Raw genomic sequence first — 22692 nt, 5'->3', positions numbered from 1 at the left:
ATAACATACCTAGGATACTATTTTCATGAGATAACATCAACCAAGGAGACGTTCTACCGTAGATATATTCTATCCAGGAGACACCCGGTATTCTATCTTCTTATGTTACTGTGTACCCAGGAGAAGCTCTACCCTGGAGACGATCTACTCGGAACGCTATCTTCCTATGACACTATCTTCCTATGACACTATCTACCATGGAGACGCTCTATCCTGGAGACGATCTACTCGGAACGCTATCTTCCTATGACACTATCTTCCTATGACACTATCTTCCTATGACACTATCTACCATGGAGACGCTCTATCCTGGAGACGATCTACTCGGAACGCTATCTTCCTATGACACTATCTTCCTATGACACTATCTACCATGGAGACGCTCTATCCTGGAGACGATCTACTCGGAACGCTATCTTCCTATGACACTATCTTCCTATGACACTATCTACCATGGAGATGCTCTACCCTGGAGACGATCTGCTCGGAACGCTATCTTCCAATGACACTATCTTCCTATGACACTATCTTCCTATGACACTATCTACCATGGAGACGCTCTATCCTAGAGACGATCTACTCGGAACGCTATCTTCCTATGACACTATCTTCCTATGACACTATCTTCCTATGACACTATCTACCATGGAGACGCTCTACCCTGGAGACGATCTACTCGGAACGCTATCTTCCTATGACACTATCTTCCTATGACACTATCTACCATGGAGACGCTCTACCCTGGAGACGATCTACTCGGAACGCTATCTTCCTATGACACTATCTTCCTATGACACTATCTTCCTATGACACTATCTACCATGGAGACGCTCTACCCTGGAGACGATCTACTCGGAACGCTATCTTCCTATGACACTATCTTCCTATGACACTATCTTCCTATGACACTATCTACCATGGAGACGCTCTATCCTGGAGACGATCTACACAATACTTTCTTCATAAGATACTATCCACCAAGGGACCACCCTACCCAGGAGACCCTCTGTCCCGGAGACAGTCTACCCGGGAGACACTGTTCCTGTGATACTATCTACCGCGGGAACACTCTACCCGAGAGACAATCTACCCTGAAGATATTATGTAATTGGAAAACAATATACCCTGGAACCCCGGATGTGCTACCGTCTAGATGATTCTCTACCCACGAGAATATTCGTCGAGAAGACTCCACCCCATGTCCTCCCTTCATCATACACTCTCGTGGTAATCGAGACGCTCCTACTATACCGGGATAATGGATTCTTAGTTTGGGGGTACCATAAAGCTCTCAAGGCATGGTTAGGGGTACGAGTTGTCCGTTCAGTGTTTTAATGCGCATAACGATAAAAACCTACCACAAATGAATTCCCAATCACATGCGAAAATATTCTCATGTAGTCATGCGACACAAGTTTTTGCTCGGCCACGATCCATAACTACAAACATGGAAATGATCTTATCATGCACACAGTGCCCGGATGAACGTTATTATGTGCCAGAAAGCTTAGTAACATTTGTAAACACCACACAGAGGTTTGGCAATATGATCGATCGGTGTAGAAACAAAAAAAAATAACCTTTAGTGACACCAAACTGCCACTGGGAATCGCTGCATTTTCACTGACGTGTTAACAATATTCCTCGAAACTGAAGAACCCAATGACGTTCGGTTGAATTAACTATGAAAAACTCTGTTAAGTAACGGCAAAAATGTTTAATGACCGCCTGGTTTGATTTATCGGCGGTGTGTTATATTACCGAGTCTATTGTCCTTTATCATTGCTTAGGTCTCACGCTGACTTATATACATATAACAGGCGTTTTGGTCCATTGATCTTCCAGAATAAATATGGAGGAACAATTCTCCAAGTCCTCAATGTTTGTTCTTGCCTTACGGTGTAATATGCAGTCGATGAAGTATCGATGGAGTCGGTAGGGTACCCTACTGGTTAAAGTTCGATTCCCCACATGTGTATAATATGTGAAGCCTATTTGAAGCCTATATCTGCGGTCCCTCGCTGTGATATTGCTGAAATATTGCTAATATCGGCGTTAAAGTAAACTAACTCACTCAGTGAAGTATCAATGGATTCAATAGGAAAATCCTTCAAGTTTGGGCCGGTAATTTCATATAGGAGTGTCTTGGGTAAAAGTAGTTGGTTCGTGACAAGCTAGCTAATACATGTTATAGGTTTGTTTTGTGTTATATACAATTGTCAATATTCATTTTCCTCGCATAATTCATAACTAGAGATGGACAGCTTTTTTGGAACAAGCTTGCAACATTTCAAACATGGTAGGGCATATAATTAAAGCAGTATAGCTCAACCCAGTCGTTATTGAACGAGTTCAGTTTACATCAAATTCAGGTAGACATACAATGCCAATCACAAACTGTTGCACGACGGCAGGGGCAGTTCACTTTTGTTTTTCTCTCAGGATATATTAAATATTCTAACAAAGAGGGGTATGACATTTAGCAGAGTATGATTGCAAACACACATGGTACACTTTCTTACGCCTCTCTGTATATAATGAGATACCTACATGAAAGGTGTCATCCCAAAACGCCGACCTCCCAAAACACCGACGTGTTAAAACAACTAATGTTATGGTTCATTGCATTCTAGTTTGTTACTCTGTAACCTTCATTAAATAATGAACTAGTCCAACTAATCCTACTCCCAAAACACGAAGACAAAAGACTTTAAAAAGTGTTTATTTTTTCATAAGTTATCAAACATATTGTAAATATAAGCACCGCATAAGGACATCAACAATTGGAAATTTCATTTGATATTTAGGTAGGCTGCTTGGCAGTAATGGAAAAAACACCCTTTGACTTCAGCTTGTGGGAACTCCCTCTCTATGGCTCGGATTGCTGCTAGTTCGAAGTCTGTCTGCACTCTTGTGGGTTGAAGGGGGCGGTTGTGTACCTCTTGCACCTTGTCCTTGAGGAGTCGGAATAGTCTGGCATACGTGGTCTGTTGTCGATCAGGCATCAGGACGAATACGAGTGGATACATGGTTGAGCCGCTGCGTGCATGTATTATGTAGAGTTGGCTCCACACGGCTGGGCATGACGAAAAGGTACCGTCCATGTAGATGGTGTCTGCGGACTGAAGGGTAGCTAGCTGTTCCTCTGTGGAAAAGGCAATCATCTTATCGTCATCTCCATCGCTGAATAGCAGGAAGGGGCGTCAGTCTTGTGTCTCGGTCCATTGTCCTTGTAAGTCAACATCTCGACGACTCTGTGGAAGGGCTGGTATAGATGTCTGTCTGTGTCGGTAAAGTGCACTACTTACACTGGCGAAGGAAGGCTTGGTTGGTGCTGCATCAGGTGTCAGTCGAGCAATTTCGTCATTGTAGATAGCTTGAACGGGTGGCGTCTCTTCTTACGGGAGGTCGGCGTTTTGGGCGGTCGGCGTTTTGGGAGTGAACCACATGAAAATGTAGCATAATTAGCAGAGATTGCTAGAAGAACGGTTAATTCAAAGGGTGAAATGAGATAAAAACACATGGTACACTTTCTTTTGCACCTCGACCCGTGAAGTCCCGGGGTAGAATATTCTTTCGGCAACCCATGCTTGCCATAAACGTTGACTATGCTTTAACTAAAGAGAAAGTTTTAACGAGATTCCTTTGTTCGTGACAGAACATCACACTGCAGATCCGTGAAGATCCAGGTTCGAATTGATCTTCAGGAACCCATGCTTGTCGTAAGAAGCGACTAACGGGATCGGGTGGTCAGGCTCGCTGAGTTGGTTGACACACGTCATCGGTTCCCAATTGCAAAGATCCATGCTCATGTTGTTGATCACTGGATTGTCTGGTCCAGACTCGATTATTTACAGACCGGCGCCATATGGGTGGAATATTACTAAGTGCGGCGTAAAACTAAACACACTCACTCACTCTTTTGCACCTCAGTATATACTTGAAATGCACACACGGAAACGGACGACGTTTACTAGAGTTCGCTTAAAAAACCCAAAAAACGGTTAATTCGGAGGGTGAAATGAGACAAAACGCATACGTGACACTTTCTTTTGCTTCGCAGTATATTTGAAATGCCCACTGGGAAATGTAGCCCGTTTAGCAGATATTGGTTAAAAACGGCGAATTCAAAGGGTAAAATGGGATAAAACAAGCATGCCACACTTTCTTTTGTACCTCAGTATATGTTTGGAATACCCATTGTTAGCAAAGCTTGCTAAAGAAAGTTGGGGTGGAGTTTATCTATTTCAATGGATCAACAATGATTCATGACCCCCCGAAGCAATGTAGTTTCATGTTACCTTGCGTGCATGAAAACCTTTTAAATTTGTGATGCCATTCCTTTTTTATGTTAAAAACGTATTGAACGTATTCAGAATAACTGCTGTTTTGATGTCATCCATGCTGAAAGATTGAAATCAGATTGTTTGACGGGTGGTTGCCAGTGGGGCTGGGGGCTGGGGGCTGGGGACTGGGGGCTGGGGGCTCAATTACGTTCTCGCGCACTGCCTGGTACGCTTGAATCCTGAGTAATTTAACATAAAGAGGTAAGTTTGTACTCTGAAATTACTTTTAGTCAAGCAAGCACGCACCACCTGAACAACCATGTTGGCAAGAGCGTCAAGTGTTATGGAAGCACAGGCAATAGGTCTATAGGCTGAGATAATGTAGGCTGGCACACCAAATACTGTAAGTCTACACACACAGAGATAAATATCAGTGTTGGCTAAGAACTGCCAGTCATGTAGTCCTGTAAGCTAAATCGGTTGGAACAGCCAGCCATGTAGTCTTGTGCGCTAAATCGTGTAGGCTAAAACACTAAATCATTTGTTCACTATAGGCGATCCATTACGTTTTCCTCACATGCCCTATAATATACAGATATGTGAGAAATAATTAAACGGCATTTTGAAATACCCCTGGGGTGGGAGGTGGGGGGGAGGTTACTGCCTGGGGGAGTCCCCTGTTGACGTCATCTGAAATATACGTAAGAAATACTGTAACACGTCACAATTTAATTCTGGACTCACAAACGTCCAGAAACTCTCCGCACTGAGGCCGCTCTCTCACGAGGGAATTGACAAAAATAATCATGCAGCTGCTATGAATATGTGCTAAGGATGAAAACTGAAAAAATTGTTTTTCGAAAACTCAAAATTTAAACTCGCTCGCCCATGGGCCCAAGTAGATTGTATAGTTTAGAATTTGAATCTGGGCATATTTTGGTGGTTTTTAGTATTTTATCTATTTGTTTAGATTTAGTCATTTACTGATTTATTGATTTCATTATTTGTTTACTGTTAGGGGCCCACTGAGTGAATCTGGCGTTGATAACTGACGTTTGACGAAGTGTTGTTAACATGTATGTTATGTAATTATATTATTGGTACGGAGCAGCATTGATATGCATGTGTATGTTTGCCAATCCAGTCACGATTACTTGAAGAGATTAGTTGAACCTATAGATTAAAGTATCCATACTATTAATATGTAATCTTTATATTAGGCAATGAGGAATACGTAACATATTCGATATTGATTTTACGTTTTCTTTTCTATATTTTTATCAATTTTCGCTATTTTTACTACAGTCGAAAAGATGGTGTCGCACCGGGTAGGCTAAAATCTTTGTTTTTAGAAGTCCCGGGAAGGGTAAAATGTAAATTTCAGTTTTCCCGGGAGAGCTAATTAGGGAGTACCGTAGTCTGTCGTACAGACCCTGAAGTATATATATCCAAGAAAGCCCACGCAAGTCTAGAAAATGTGGCAAGTCTAGATTTCTTTAGCTTCTGAAAATGAAGAAAGTCTCCGGGCTCCATTTCATTATATTATTGTTGTATTTTCAATATGAACGTTTTTTCAGTAAAATATGTTCATTTCAGAGACTAGCTGTTAGTCTAGGAGTACCGCCAAAGCTAAAGATGGGTGCCGGGAAGCATAAATCATGTCGAGAGTAGAGAGATATCTTTTCAAAACATTATTATAATCTTCTTCGCTTGTTTTGAACGTTATATAAGTGACTCCTTCGCTGAGAAGCAATGGAGGAAGTTTCATCAGTAAAGAGATCTATTTTCAAAACATTGTCATAATCTTCTTCGCATTTTCAATGTATTTAATTAGAAATAATAAAAAAAAAACATTGGTGGAAGATTAATCCATGTTAAAATATGTAAGTTGCAAGCCGAAGCCGGGCTGTTGTGATGGCAGACGCACAGTTAGTGGGCTAAAGAATGGTTCATGGAATGTTTTGGAACTCTCACACCGCAGAGAATGAACAAATGCACGTGGTGACGGTGGACTGTATATAACTGATGAGTCTGGGGACAAACAGTTCATGGATGTTTTGTTCTTGCGAACACACGACGCTTCGCGGATAGGACCTCTCCACAAGATTGTCATGCATGTTTGTTATATTGAGAAAGTTCGTGATTCTGCACGGGAGTGGAGAGGAGAGTTAAAGGGGCACTGATGCGGAGCAATTTCCGTGGACTGGTGTAAACTTTTGTTATTGTTTTTCTCCCGTGAATACCCGGATGATATCCCAGAATTCGTGACTGGTTTGTGACCTCTGCCGCGCAGTCCGTATGCGCACTTGATAGTTTAATTATAGACAGATCAACTGAGGTGAAGTCATTTTTACTTCATTACAAATGTATTATGAAAACAAATGAAACACTTTGAAGGTTAATCATCTGCCAGTGGTAGAAATGGTAACAAAAACTATTAGGACGGGAAAATAACGAAGCCAATGTACGTCTCTATATTTCGTCTCATAACCCTAATTAGTTTACTGTCACATTTGTATGATTTTGAAAATTAATGAAAGAACACACGATCTGCTTATACTCATAGTAAATTTCTAACATGAGCAACATTTATACATTGTATAGATTGCCAATGTGGATCCTATTTCACACACATACGCGATCTAGTGTGTGTTTTCTGTCATACAGATTCTGCTGAATGCTACAACAAATAAATTAAAACAAAATGCAAATAATGAATGTAAAACAGACTAATTTTATAGCAACAATGTCAGGCTACTACCTCGTTCAGGAATGTATCCATCAATGGCCACGTAAAAGCAATCGTATTCCATTCATCTGCAGCTGGTAAATAATCCTGCTCTGTGTCGCGTGTCTTACACAACTGTCTAATTTGCGAAAAAGTAACACATCGTTTCACGTCTTTCCTTGGTGAAAACCTGATAGCCTTCTGATTGGTCACCCAAGATAGCACACCTGGCAACTAACTGTATGATGTCCGCTATTCTGAGTAATTTAGTTTACCAATAATGAGTAGTTGGTTAATTCTTTGAAGGGAGGATGTTGTTTTTACACTCGCACTTTACGAGAGGGTGTAGTCATCTACACAGACTGCCTTTTGACAAATCCGCTAGAACATAAAAGTAATTAATCAATCAGTGTGTAATCGGTTAATCCTTTGATCGATCTTTGTTTTTGTAACTCAGCTGATAAAGTCTCTTGCATCACTTATATGCACATATTACATAACATGCAATACATTTGCCATTACAGACCTTAATTTATAATGTTGAGTATTTACTCCAGACAGGAGAAATGCCAAATGGGAACCTTTGTTGAGTAACCGAAGTGGTGTTACTACTAATTATACCTGTTATAAATTCATTAATTGACCATCCAGAGAATGATGACAAATATCACGTGTAGGTTTACACCATCAAACGCGAGTTGCAGCAAGGAAGATGTAATCTGTGTCGCATGCAGCCTGAAAACACTTAGGGGCCGAAACTGTTTTGAGGATACCAACGGAATTTCGTTACATAAGGAATACATACAGGCATTTGCTGTATACTTGGGTAAATAGGTGTAATAGGTTTTTTTTTTACGTATCAAAACGTTTTTTTCTCTATCAAAGGCTTAGTCATCGTTTTTTTTTGTTTACGAATTCAAATAAATCAACTGTGTGTTTTTATTATCATAAATAATAAACCATTGTAGCTACCATAGCTACCAAAATTTACGTATGATATTTCCTATCACAGCTGAACCAACACTCAAAACTACCTAAATATAAAGCTTTGCAATGTTTCGGACTGAAACAAATGGCTTGCTACGTGCCTGTAGACATCATATTTTCATGTAACATGATTAAATATAGAGGTTAAAAACACAGAAGTAGGATCAAACTGGATCAGTAGCTATACCATCCAAGCATCCGGAAAAAAAACCTACACTGCTGGGATATTTTGATACGATCAGACAAGGAATACCATGGATATTTTTAAATAATGGCATATGATGGGCATCTGACCTCCTGACTGTTTAGGTAAAGAAATTCTGCTAATCTGGACAGGAGCCCAGTTCCTTTGTCCGTCACGGTCGAGGGAGTGGGCGCTGGCCAATTTGCAGTTTGGTTTCGTAATTAGACCGTTGGCGAGAAACATTATTCGCTCCGCATCAGTGCCCCTTTAAAGGTCACATGCAACCCAAAAATCAAACATAATTAAAACACAATTATCACTTATTCATGACATCTAATATACATTGCTGCTTGTTAAAAAAACCCCAAATAAACAAAATTATAAGCATACAATTCAAAAGCGCAATATTTTGTACTTGGGCTCACTTCCCTCGAAACAAAGCCCTCGTGAGACCGAACCCAGTCATAGCGGATGGCTGTAAGCTTAAGTGTAACGACGACTTCCGATTGGCCGGTTCATTTGCTGATACGCTGAGGGCTCATTGTGTGTACAGAAAGATGATCTGTTTGATGGGCCTTTTATAAGTATGGCTAGTGACAAGAAAGTAAGATTCTTTATGGATAACAACTTTTTTTTATTGTACTCGATGCATCGTTTCAATATGGATTCATATACAGTTGTCAAACAAAATCATTTACACTAGAAGACGTTGTTATCCATAAAGAATGTATATAGAGATATTGGGTTACACGTTCTCTGAATTCGAGTTCGATCAAATCAAATATCATCTCAGCAGAGATGGTGAACTACTGCGTGACTGGAAAGTGTCATTCGTCCAGCTACTACTTGAAACTGACAAGAGTTTGCACCAGTTTCCGTCAAATCCAGTCATCCGAAAAATGGCTGTAGTTTGTTTGCAACCCACAGACATAACACACTTTTCATGTGTACAAAAATCACACCTGCCTAACTACATAATGTGGCAGAGAGAGGACTCGGGTGCACGAGTCATAAATCAATTCATTTTGTTTATGGCGTATAGCCTGATGGGTGTTAAGTTCAAATTGCATCCGGTCAATGATTGAAGCTGTCCATTGTATATTGTCTTTAGCAGACATGCAGGTGTCAATAAACCAGACATTGAGCTTTCTTTGTGACAGAGGCTGCTTACTACAATTAACAAGGTTTTTTTATGTAACGAGTAGATTATTTACTTGTATGTGTACACAACCAAGATTAGACTACTGCTCACGACCTCATACTCCGAACATGCATACCGTTCCAAGCTCCGCGAACCTATTCACTGCGCATGCGCTATGGGCATAAAAGACCAAAAAGACTTACCATGGCTCCGAGGTATGTGGGTCCGTGGTTGTGGTGTCTGAGTATTTTAGAAATTACGTCGATCAGCCAGTTGGAACTCTTGATCTGCAGTCTTTCAAAATGAATTTTCACGAGATACATTCTCCCCGTTTACCCTCTTTCACAATGACCATATAACCATTTACACAAAGGTGTCTTCTCATAAGATAAGTAGGAGGAAACGTGAAGTATAACAACGCATTTGCCATAACTGAAGTTGTTGAAATGAAGCAGAAAGGGAGACCATGATAGAGTATGGAGTACTTGTGTCTTCCTTGGCTTGGTCATCTCCTCCGTTACCCCTTTCCCCGTATCCACACCCCATCAGGGCTTGTGGGATTGTGGCGCCGTGTCAGTGAGTTTGGCTCTGTGGATATAATGGGGCTCCTATAACCCCTCGTCACAATGCTATAATTTGTCGTGTCGTTTTAACCGGTTTGGTGTATTCAGTTAGAGTGTATAGTACTGGTAAAAGCAATATTTTGCTTGCTAAACGAACCAGATTCTTTGAAAATCCAAATATGTTATAACCGCATTTCCAAAATTGAAATGCAGCACAAACATGCACACAATAACTACACTGAAAGGAACATTGTGCCGGACAAGGTCTTCCAGAGCACATGCACATAAATGACAATGTCTTTCACAGACTAATATGTGCACGTCTTGAAAAAGGACAAAGTCCCCATTCCTATTTTAGTAAAGAGGATTGCTCAGTCACACATGCATGTATAATGTTTTCAATATTTAGACTGAAATGACATTCATTTAATGCGCATAGGAGAATGTTACAAAAGGTCGAAATTCATGTTCATATACTGGTATATAAGGTCTGCGATGCATCCCCAATATAAACAACAATATATTTAGACTGTAAGTTCACATGACAAAGAAGGTGAATACACAAAACCAAAATCTTGGTCCTGATAAGGTGGGAAACCTCACAAAGAATTCCAGTTGGTCAGCTCGACACCTTATAAAACAATTCTATGTTTCCTGCGTTATGTGAGATATTTGGCTTCGCGTCATGTGCAGTCAGTCTTTTTCATCCATATACACTCACTCATCTGTTCATTTCAAAGCTGGTGTCACCTAATAACCTAATGTGATCCGTGGATGAAGTGTGTTTATGACAAGTAAAATACACTTGACAACCGCGGCTATTTTACTCCAATACACAAGACCAGCGGATGAGACAAGACTTTTTCGGCGCAAATTGTCGTAGGCGCATTGCGGAAATTACGTAACTGAACGCGGAGAAACAGAAAACGTCATCGTCCCGTCCAGTGGTATTGTCTTTGCGAGGTATAGTGAAATACTCAACAAACTGAGATGAAAGTCAGAATGATGAAAAACTGGAAGTCGTGATAATATGAAAACCGGAGAAAGTTCTGTGGATATACAACATCTTATAATCAGGCCCCCTAAGTAACTGAAGGAATTACGGCAAATTTGAAGGAATTGCATCTCAAATGTAAACAAACGCAGCCCACTCGCGAAATAATTGCAACGATATCGGTAGTTTAGCGGTAATAACAGAAACACAACGGCCCTATCGGAAACAATGTCGGTAATACTTGAAGCAAGATCGGCCATCTTCGGAGATTTCTCGGCTCAGTTCCGTGATTTGTCGGTCGCGTTCTGAAACTCACACATCAAAACATGGCGTCACTGGAAGAAGCATTCGTCTTTTCTTTTTAGTTTCTACTGTTTTCATTTTCACAATTATCCATCTTTGACCACCCGTGTTGGATGCGTTTAGGTATGAGGTGTTATCTTTTCTCGTGAAATATGCCCCATCGTCGTGCGCATGAGTTATAGCCAGCTTGCTCGCTAACTGCTGAACATAAGACAGCTTTCAGAGGTTCGAATCTCAGTGTTGGAACTAATGCAGCAGCTCACCGGGAATCAGTCCATTTATTTATTTATTTATTTATTTATTTATTTATTTATTTATTTATTTATTTATTTATTTATTTATTTATTTAAACCACCTGCTCAAAGGCGCCGGTATTTTTGTCAATCGCAAGGGCACAATGCGTTATCATCCTGGACGGGTTAGAACTTTACAACGATCTTTCTACTGGCCAGAGTAGCATCGCCTTCTGCTGGTTGCCAGGTCACGTCGAAAAAGCAGGTAACACAAGGGCCGATGCTACAGCTAAAGCAGCTCTTATCAGTCCCTTCTGGATTCCTCGGCAAATTTTTAAGAATTCCGCGAAGCAAATTTTGCACCCTATTTTGCAATATTCTGCAAAACACTCTGCGGTTACACTCACCCACAACTTCACAACCACAGCTTCATGCAAACAACAATTTTGCATTTAAACGATATCTGAAAGAAATTGATTGCTTTGGAAATGTTGTCACAGTAAATATCTCAGTTCGTTTTATGTGCAACCGATCCTACTTTTGATATTAACTCTACTTTTCATTTCGGCTGTCAATCAGTTTTCACTACGTTTAAAAAACAATTCCGCTGCAGAAAAGTGGTAAATTCTGCACGGAGTCTGCAAGAAAATGCGTTTTCCGCTGACCAGACGTTTTTTTCTGCATGGAACAGTAAATTCCGCGATTTTTTCGACAACCGCGGAATCGCGGAAACCAGAATGGATTGTCTGATCAAGAAATTACCTCTACTGCTGATGTGGTACAGTGAAACCCAAGTAGGAAGAAATAAACTTCATGCATTGAAGGCAATAAATTGGTTATACCTACTTTTATTGTAAAGACGTAAAGAAGTGATTTTTCGACGATGTCGTATTAGCCAGAGTTGGTTTACTCATGACTATCTGCTGAATGGGGATAGACTTCCCAAATTTGTCTGTTGCAGTGAAGTGCGCATCGTCAATCATATTCTGCTTTACTTTGCGGAGTTTTGTAAAGGCAAGTCTCGTATTATGGAGCGACAAATGTGAAAGACCTGTTTCCTCATTGTTAGCTGAGGGAGTTGACCTGTATCATATATTGTGGCTATGTAATGTAAATAACGAATTGATTGCTTTTGAATCTGATGCTGTATAAACTGTCAGTGTATGGCTGGAATAATGCCTCTGTCAACTCAATGTTGAGACTAATGTAGCAATTTACCGGGAATCAGGCCATAGAAGGATTTGATGTGATCTCAAAAAGCAATAAAACAATGTGATGTGATTCACAGTTGACTAACTTAAAAAATATTACAAATCACTACACAGTTGACTAACTTAAAAAATATTACAAATCTCTACACAGGTATTACAGTGGCAATACAACTTCAAAGGCAATAGTGATTATCCACTAATTTTCTGACCCGTGAAGGGTAGAATAGGCCCTCAGCAACCCATGCTTGCCATAAAAGGTGACTATGCTTGTCGTAAAAGGTGACTAACGGGATCGGATGGTCAGGCTCGTTGACTTGGTTGACACATGTCATCAATTCCCAATTGCGCAGATCCATCCCCATGCTGTTGATCACTGGATTGTCTGGTCCAGACTCGATTATTTACAGACCGCCGCCATATAGATGGAATATTGCTGAGTGCGGCGTAAACCTAAACTCACTCACTAATTTTCTTGACACAACACAAAAGACACAAAAGACACAACATAAGGGTAACTGTGGTAAATAGTTTATGTAAACATCCTGTCTTTCTTTATATTCACAGAACGTACTAAGGCGGAATTGATAATGTACTGCTAGACACATATTAGATGATCCTGCGCACTAAACACATTTGTGACAAGAGAGGCGGCACAACGAATTGGGCGAGTACACTTGGCTGCTACAGGTAGCTTGACGATTATGCACGTGCAATACACGCTATCCGTGACATGAAATCAACAGCGCATATTCCTTCGAATGATAGGACTGCAATTTCAGGCATATGATACTGATATTCCACGCTAACCTTTAGTTAAGACGAAGACAAACAGATGATTGAGGCATTGACGAGCATTTTAGATATTCAACAATTCTGTTAACAAAAACCCAGGAAAATGTCATTTGCTTCGTGAAATGGATCGGTGGTCCTAAACATATTTGCTCAGTATATTGTGTTGATTCAATTCGTTGGGATTGTACCTGTTCCCAAATCGAGTGTGCTATAACAATTCATGCGTGAAACGCACGGGGAAAATGAACTTCTCGATATTTATCAGACAACCTGTCTCCCTCTTGTTTCAAGTGGATCGTTCTGTGGGGCGTTCCCAAGTATGCAAATTGGGGTCATTTTTCAGGTCGTGGATCATCTTATATGTGTTTGCCAGTAGTTTCAAGTGGAATTAAAGCCATCATGGGTTTGCTTTATGTGTAAGTGTGCATGAGTGGGATATGAAGTAATACTAGTATCCGTTACGAATGGCGTTAAGAATTGACTTCTCACTATCACCTGTTTCTACATATCTCCGTTATGCACTGCACCATCAAGGGTGACAGGAAAGCATTGCACATCCGGCGTTGTGGACGAGTGACTCAACATATAAAATAATCCATGCACAATAATGCATTGATCAGATCCCATCATGTGCATATATAACCACAAAGGAAAGATCAACATGCTCAGGCACAGACAATATACGACCTCAGTGTTTGAATTCGTTGTCGTTACAACATGTAAACAATGAGTGTTCGACGGCAACAAGTCATCAGTTGACAAACTGAATTCAAACAGGCTTTGGTTCTCTTATATCCGCCATTATGTGTCAGTTAGCATGTATTATGTTGTAGAAATATTTTTTCTCGTTGTTCCATCACACAATGTCAATGTCATACCTGGGCGTGTGACAGGATGTGACTGAAAAACAAATCAGTTCGGAATACATTCTGTGTTTCAAAGACAGCTTTTTTCCATGAAAGACGTGTAATTTTGACAGTAATTACTTTTCTAAACACGATCGATACGGTTTGTCAAGTATGAGTGAGGTTAGGTTAACGTCGCACGTAAGATTATTTCGCTACTTTGACGACATGCATAAGTGCGTATGCGGTATAAACGTACTTTTATTTCAAAATGTTCTGAAATCTGGATAGGCGAACATGCCAGGAAGCTTGTATTAACGCTGCTCCAGTACATTAAAGTGATCCAGTAGGTGGACATATACTTGAAGTTGTTCGACGACAAAGATCAATAGTAGGACCAAATAACATACAAGGTGCTTAGCGCTGATTATGTGTGGCCCAGACTGGGGGTCATTGGGAATAACGGTGCCACTGTTTCCTTCGTGGCTTCCTACTTGGAGTTATACATTTACTGATGATTGCTGTAGGTTTAGACACAGATTAAGATGAAACAAATATTCTGCAGGTAAAACACAGTTAGATATATATTTTGAATATACTTTGAATGAACTGGTTTAGGGGAGCAATAATTTTTCGATGCTTAAATCAATGGAGCAGTCTCAAAAAAGCAATCAGAGATAATGTTCGCATACTAACAAAAAAATAAAAATTCATTATATATATGAAACTTTATTATTTAGATCTATTTCTTTTAGATATATCATATGAAAATGAACTTTACTAAAAAGGCACTTTAATGCTTTTTGACATTGAAATATTCATCCCTTGGGATGGAAAAAAACACAATCAAACAGAACATGCCTGACTGATTCTCTCGTCACAAGGCATACACAACGGAGGAGCCTCACCTTTCAACAGATACTCGAGAGTTAATATTGAATGACCAATACACCATCGTCGTAAAATGGCCTCTTCAAATCTGGACTGAGAGCCCAATTAGGTGTACCTAATAACTGGTTTTATTTGGTGTACTGTATTGATACCTACGTGGGTACCCCACTTCTTGCTTGTGCATTGAATCTATGATGTAGCTTCTAATAAGATGTGTAAACACTCTGGAAGGGATAGGAAGTGGTGTCACTGCCACAAACCCCAAATCAAAAGTAAATAAGGCTTACAAGAATAAGTTTTGGATTTTGTGAATGAAAATACAACAAAGGTGAAATATTTCCCTTTCTTCGTTCGTACGAGTTCGCTATACTGTTCACATGCCAGAGACAGCTGTTAGGGGCTCGAATCTCAATATTGAGACAAATGCAACAGTTCAACAGGAATCAGCAAAAAGCAATGTGATCTGATTAATAATTAACTAAGTTCACACATTTAATACAAATCACTACATCGATATTACATTAGTATTACAAATTCAAAAGTAGTACAATAAAAGCAGTGATTATCCACTCATTTCCTTCAATAGGAAACACACAGTATAAGAGTAACAAGCAAAACTGCCGTAACAGCTTCAGGTAACACTACAGATAACAGGCATTCATTAGATTCACATCGTTTCCCGTCATGTACACATATAACCACAAAGGAAAGACCAGCATGCACAAAAGAGAGATCCACAACACGCTGTCGCTTTATCAGAGACAGTGTTTGATCTGGTTGTTGTTAAAACGTTTGAACATGCATATGGAGTGTTCCATAGCAATAACAGTCAGTAGTCACCTAAGTCAAATAGGAAAGAGTTCTGTTCAGTTAATGATAGTGTGTATTATTTGGCTGTAGAACCGATCCATTTCAAAGAGCAATATAGAACTTGTATTCGTTCTCTGTTGTCAGCAATGATTTTATCATTCTTTTTTTTACAATGTTTCTCATATACATGATTAAACGATTAGGAGCAATCTCGTTGCGTGTATACTCTGTGATCTGCGAATGGGTGAGTATGGCTTTGCGCCACGTTTATTCCCTTGTAAGGCTCAGCCAATCAGAAACCGACTTTTATGTATGAGGTAAGATAAGTACTTTTTAACTGGGGAACGTATGCTACCAGTCAAAATAGGGAATTGCATCGGACGTCTTTTTTTCACTGAAATTTCAAAATGCTGTTAACGCGTCACAATTTAATTCTGGACTATCCGCACTGTGGCCACTCTCTCACAAGGGATTTGACAAACATAAACATGCTGTAATGAATATGTGTGAAGGGTGAAAAAATGAACATTCATTTTTCGAAAACTCAGAATTTAAACTCGCTTGCACATGGACAGACCCATAAGTGTTTAATTTCTGAAAATTCTGCTTGAGCGATTTTCAAAACATCTCGCCCATCTGCGAAAAACTTTGGCCCATGGGTGAGAATATTTACTTTTACTCCAGATAAGTCTTTTCAAATGTTTTGCAGGATGTAAATGAATGAAGTTATATTTATGAGTATCATGACACAAACTTAAACTCATTTTGACTCAATTCCGCTAACTGAGAGTAATTTTAAAAAATCTCGCCAATGTGCGAAAACATTTTGGCCCATGGATGAGAATATTTATTTTCACTCAAAAGAATCTTTTCCAATATTTTGGAGGATGTAAATAAAACAAAGTACCTTTGTGAGTACCATGACACAAACTTCAACTCATTTTGACTTAATTTTGCTAATTGAGAGCGATTTTTTAAAACATGTGTGAAAACATTTACTTTACTAAAAATGCATCTTTTGGAGGTTGTAAATGAATGAGGGTATATTTATAAGTATCGTGGCACAAAATTCAACTCGTCGACTTAATTCCGCTAATTTTTAACAAGTACAAGAATATGTACTTGCACTCAAAATACGTAAGGTTTTTATTGTTTGAGGTTGTAAATGAATGAAAGTGTTTACAAGTATCATGACAAAAAATGACATCATTCTGGTTTTAATTCGACTATTCTCGCTCGTGAACGAAAATATTTTCACTTTTGTTTCCTATATTTTGCAAGCATATAATAAAAAATAGATCAAAGTATAATGACACATAATTCAATTTAATTTAGTGAGTGAGTTCAGTAATATTCCATCTATATGGCGGCGGTCTGTAAATAATCGAGTCTGGACCAGACAATCCAGTGATCAACAACATGAGCATGGATCTTTGCAATGGGGAACTAATGACATGTGTCAACCAAGTCAGCGAGTCTGACCACCCCACCCCGTTAGTCGCCTGTTACGACTAGCATAGTCGCCTTTCATGGCAAGCATGGGGTGCTGAAGGCCTATTCTACCCCAGATCTTCAGGGTTCCTAAACGCAGAGCTTTACTTCCAGCATCATATACACCTAGAATACTACACCTTGGAACTCTTTTGAATTTAGGCATTTTATAAATACTAACTAAGATATATCGATGAAGTTATTTGTGAAAGCCCTGACCGAACTCCAGTGAAATAAAGACTATGCTGGGACACATCGATAAGAGATGTATTGAAATATGTCTTGTCAATCTCACTGACATTTGCCAATAACCACTTATGAATAAAATAAACTCATGGGCAAAAGAAACTTATCACCCGACATTATTTGTGTTAAAAACGACAAAAACAAAAAAATGTCAGAAAGAATGTTTATATAAGAAAGATAAGCCATTTACACAGCAAAAACTGTATTTGTTGATGCCCTGTCAATGTTCATGCATGCAGGAAGTGAGGTAGATGACACATGGGGTGGACGTGAAAGTTTACACAGAGGATTGCATTCACAGAGTGTGTGGAAAACTGAATCTTGGAAGTGTCTGAGCACTCAGTACCTAGTGTGTCCACCCCTTGAATCAATGCACGCTAGTACACGTCTCCGCATTGATGTCGTCAAACGCCTGATGACGTCAGGAGGAATCCTCTGCCACAGTTCCAAGAGAACTTGCTCCAATTGTTGGCGATTTGCTGGTGGTTGCTGTCGTTGTCTTAGCTGTCTGTCGAGATGATCCCAGAGGTGTTCAATGGGATTCATGTCTGGGGAACGTGCTGGCCAGGGCAAAACGTTGATGTTGGCGTTGTTGAGGTAATCTTCAACGATTCTGGCAGTATGCGGACGTGCATTGTCCTGTTGCAAAAGAACACCTCTTGGCTGTTGACGCACAAAGGGCAAAACAACTGGCCTCAAGACTTCGTCCCTATACCTTTGGGCTGTCAGATTTCCATGCAGGATGACAAGCTGTGTCCTCTGATCAGCACAAATCCCACCCCACACCATGATACCACCTCCTCCAAATGGGTGCACCTCTTGAATGCAGTTCCTCGCCAATCGCTCACCTCTACGTCGGTATACACGGGCTCGGCCATCATTTCTGTACAAGTTGAAACGACTTTCATCAGTGAAGAGCACTCTCTGCCAGTCACGTCGCTGCCACCGACGTACTGTTCGTGCCCACTGCAGCCGACGTTGACAATGTTGGCGGGTCAAGGGCATTCCACGGAATGGACGGCGAGCTCTGATACCAGCAGCACGGAGACGTCTTAGTACGGTTCGTCTGCTGATGCGGTGTCCCAAGGCTGTGGTCGCCGTTGACGTCGCTGTGACGAATCTGTTCCGTAGGTGTATCGTACGGATATGGCGGTCTTCGGCGGGCGTCGTAACCCTTGGTCTACCTGATCTTGGACGGTCAGTGGTCTGACCTGTCTGCTGAAAACGTCTCAGGAGGTTGCTGATTGTTGCCTGGCTGCAGTGGAATGTTCTGGCAATCTGACGTTGTGACGCCCCCATATGGGCCATACCGATGGCCCTATTGCGTTGCTCCGATGACAGTCGTGGCATAACTTTGATATGCTTTTTGATAATGCATGATTGCACTGTCGAACAGCTGTATTTATGCAACCAATGTGCACGAGAACTTTTGGTTACACTCAAAAAACCTTTTTCACTGTTTTTCGTGCTTTCACGAAAATCACAATATCTCGGGTTTTTTGCTTGCTACTCAGCTTAAAAATGTGTTTTAGCGAATGTTTTCTCAGTATGTTTTACCTAGTTCAGTTTTGTTTAGAAGCGTAAATGGAAATTTTAAAGTGATAAGTTTCTTTTGCCCATGAGTTTACATAGTCAGTGCTTCTTCAGAACACATAAGGGTTAGTTAAGAAGCCCCAAATGGGTAATGAAGGAAAGAACTAAAATGCTTCCACTTTCTGTCCAGGACGTCACACGTCACCAGTCGTGAACTAAAGGCCATGCAAAACCCCTCACAAAGGAAACACAAAGCACCAAAACTGTTTCTTTCTACGTGACACTCGGTATGTAGTCAAAGTTTCCATTGTTGAATATATTCTATCGTGGGTAAAACCTTACGCTTGCAATTCTTTGAGTGTACCTACCCAGTTTAGCATGTTTCGTTTTAACATTGTGAGATCCATTCTTAGTAATTCTCGTTTGCCCGTCCTGGCTATTTTTTCTACCGAGGTTTTTATGGGGTATTCTCCTATTTGAATAATCTACAACAGGGATAGGTCACTCGCTTGCTTTCTTTACCATTTGTACTAATTAACGTGTGCCTCGCCATGGTCCAACACACACAGTGACTTGGTTCGTTTCCAGCGCAACTTCGGCTGCGTTTAACAGTACCTCAGCTAGTTTACTGTATCAGTCGGAATTTTACAGTGAATGTAAATTATAGTAAGAATTAAGAACAAGAATTATATGTGAATGATTGAAAGAAATAAAGAAAAAATAAAACAAAGAAGTACGTATGAGAGTGAATGAAGAATAAATGATACACCACGGCCATCAGTCCCAAAACATGTTAAAGAACGCAAAACTATCGCTAGATCACATGCGTTAACATCGGCTTGTTAGAGTCTCTCTGGTCAGACGTACCAATTGTCAGACATGTTAAAACAACAAACTATCTGGTTGACTGCACAGCTGCCTGTTGACGTAGTAAACCCACATCACCTCATTTTCCTGCATAACCTTCACCCTTCAAGTGTGGGTGTCCTTCTCTACGTTTTAATTAAAAAGGTCACATGCAACGTAAAATTCAACTTTGCAGATTCTGATACCTTTCAGTATGCACTAACAGAAGCAAATCATCAAAAAATGCTAATTCAGCCTACAAAGTTAAAAAAAAAACGCAATGAAAAAATAGCCCGCTACACTTGAGAGGCACAACCACCCGCTATGACTGGGTTCGGTCTCCCGAGGGCTTCGTTTCGAGGGATGTGAGCCAAAGTACAAAATATTGCGCTTTTGAATCGCGATTGTACTCTTGTAATTTTGTTTATTTGTTTTTTTTCACAAGCAGCAATGTATATTATATGTCATGAATAAGTGATAATTGTGTTTTAATTATGTTTGATTTTTTGGTTGCATGTGACCTTAATCTTTACAACAACATCTAACAAGCTCAACGCATGCAGCTTTTAACTATAATGTGATGTTATACGTGAAAGTAGTCTGTGTTACTTTACCATTACCATTTTCATAATGCATAAAAAAGACAACCAGCAGTAAATCTGTCTCTGAATTTTGTCATTCTTTCACTCCAGCATGGTTGCTGAATCCCCTCTGATCATATATGGACTGGTCCATACCCAATTCACCTAATCCTGAGAAATACACCAGGCATGACATACCAACATCACCTAATTAATTTTCCGTAGCAGAACAGAACCGAGTAAAAAATACGTGAAATGGGAGGGCACCCTATTCACTAATGGGAGTGAGCCTTGTAGGGAGTACCCCTCACAGTCACAAACCCTGAGATTGAGGAGTAGCTGCCGTGTTTGTGGAGATATGTTCTGGCTTGTTAAATAAATCGTACACTTACATGTAAAATATTTTGCTTTGATTGTGTAACTGCTCACATTATGACAATGCTAACATTGAGACCATTCTGATTTATCGAGTAAAATAATGAGTGAGTGAGTGAGTTGAGTTTTACGCCGCACTCAGCAATATTACAGCTATATGGCGGCGGTCTGTAAATAATCGAGTCTGGACCAGACAATCCAGTGATCAACAACATGAGCATCGATCTGCGCAATTGGGAACCGATGACATGCGTCAACCAAGTCAGCGAGCCTGACCACCCGATCCCGTTAGTCGCCTCTTACGACAAGCTGAGTCGCCTTTTATGGCAAGCATGGGTTGCTGCAGGCCTATTCTACCCCGGGACCTTCACGGGTTTCGAGTAAAATAAGATTAAGTAGATTGTACAGTTTAGAGTTTGAATCTTTGCTATTTTGCCGGTTTTGCCACTTTTGCGCTCTACCATTTTACCTGGGGCGTGCATATTTTGGTGTTTTTTTCATCTATTTGTATAGATTTATTCGTTTATTGATTTATTGACTTAGTTTTGGTGTTTGTTACTGCGGAGTCCCACTGTGGGGTCTAGGACAATTCCCACCCGGACAATTCCCACCCCAAAATAAAAATAAGATGAAGAACATTTTCAACATTATTCATTTTAACATATGTACCAAATAATAATATAACAATATTCCATTTAAAACAAACATGAACTATTACCTTCTTTTTGACATGCTTTAGTATCAGTTTTACTGATCCTATTTCATACATAACAAATGATAGCATTTAAGTAAGGAAGCACATACATGTGACATACATAAGGTTACTGTATCTTTTAATGATATTGCCATGTTTACTAATGTAGCATGAACTCGCTACATTCTAATATTGTGGGCAACGCTTCGTAAGAAGTTCTAGTCTGTTGGGGTAGTCTGTGGAGAATGGCTGAAGACGCTGCTGGCAGTCGCGATACTGTTTCCTCGATCGGGCAATGTTCAACCCAGATGGCATCTGGGTTATGACGTGGTCGTTGACGGTCTGCTCTCGTCTGAGAACATCCAGGAACCTCCAAATGGAGGGTGACAGCCTGACATGTTGGTCAACAGGCGACGATGCCACCCCACCAGATGGTTATTAGTTCTGGGCAGGCCGTCCAGTGTCCTCTGGTGTTGGTTCCAGGATCCAGTTGAGAACATTACAGGGCGTCGACCTCGGCTCTGTGGACGGTCAATGTAGGTGTCCTCAAAGTAGTCAATGACGGGCTCTAGTCCTTCAGGCAAATGCTCTGCCTCGTCTTCTGGGATGAACGCTAAGGCTGGAATCATTCTTGGAGTTCATGTGATGCTGAATACGCTGCTTGCAGACCTGAACTCTGTATACGTCTGTAGACATTCTGGCTCAAATGGTAAAAACATTCCTTGATGTCAACATTCGGAAACTCTGTCGCAGCTGCATTCCAGATGGCTCTCTCATAGTCCAGCAAGATGGAAACAGGAGTACAATCGGGATGGCCCAAAAGTTGGGCCTGGCCGGGCCACGGCGGGCCAAATACATTATTGGCTAATAAACCCATTAATGAACACCATGCCTACAAGTGATTAATGCAACATACACCCTTGATAATAATAATGATTACTTTTAAGCCGCAAACGCG

At 40.4% G+C, this 22692-nt stretch overlaps 1 pseudogene; it reads right to left on the bottom strand.

The window, feature by feature from the left end:
- Nucleotides 1-2792: 2792 nt before the first annotated feature.
- LOC137296577 (uncharacterized) lies at nt 2793-22363 on the bottom strand (annotated as a pseudogene).
- Nucleotides 22364-22692: the final 329 nt, after the last annotated feature.

The sequence above is a fragment of the Haliotis asinina genome, chromosome 9 (assembly GCF_037392515.1).
Source record: "Haliotis asinina isolate JCU_RB_2024 chromosome 9, JCU_Hal_asi_v2, whole genome shotgun sequence".
Lineage (NCBI taxonomy): Eukaryota > Metazoa > Mollusca > Gastropoda > Lepetellida > Haliotidae > Haliotis > Haliotis asinina.
Note: the sequence above shows the minus strand (reverse complement) of the source record. Positions and strands in the feature narration are given on the sequence as shown.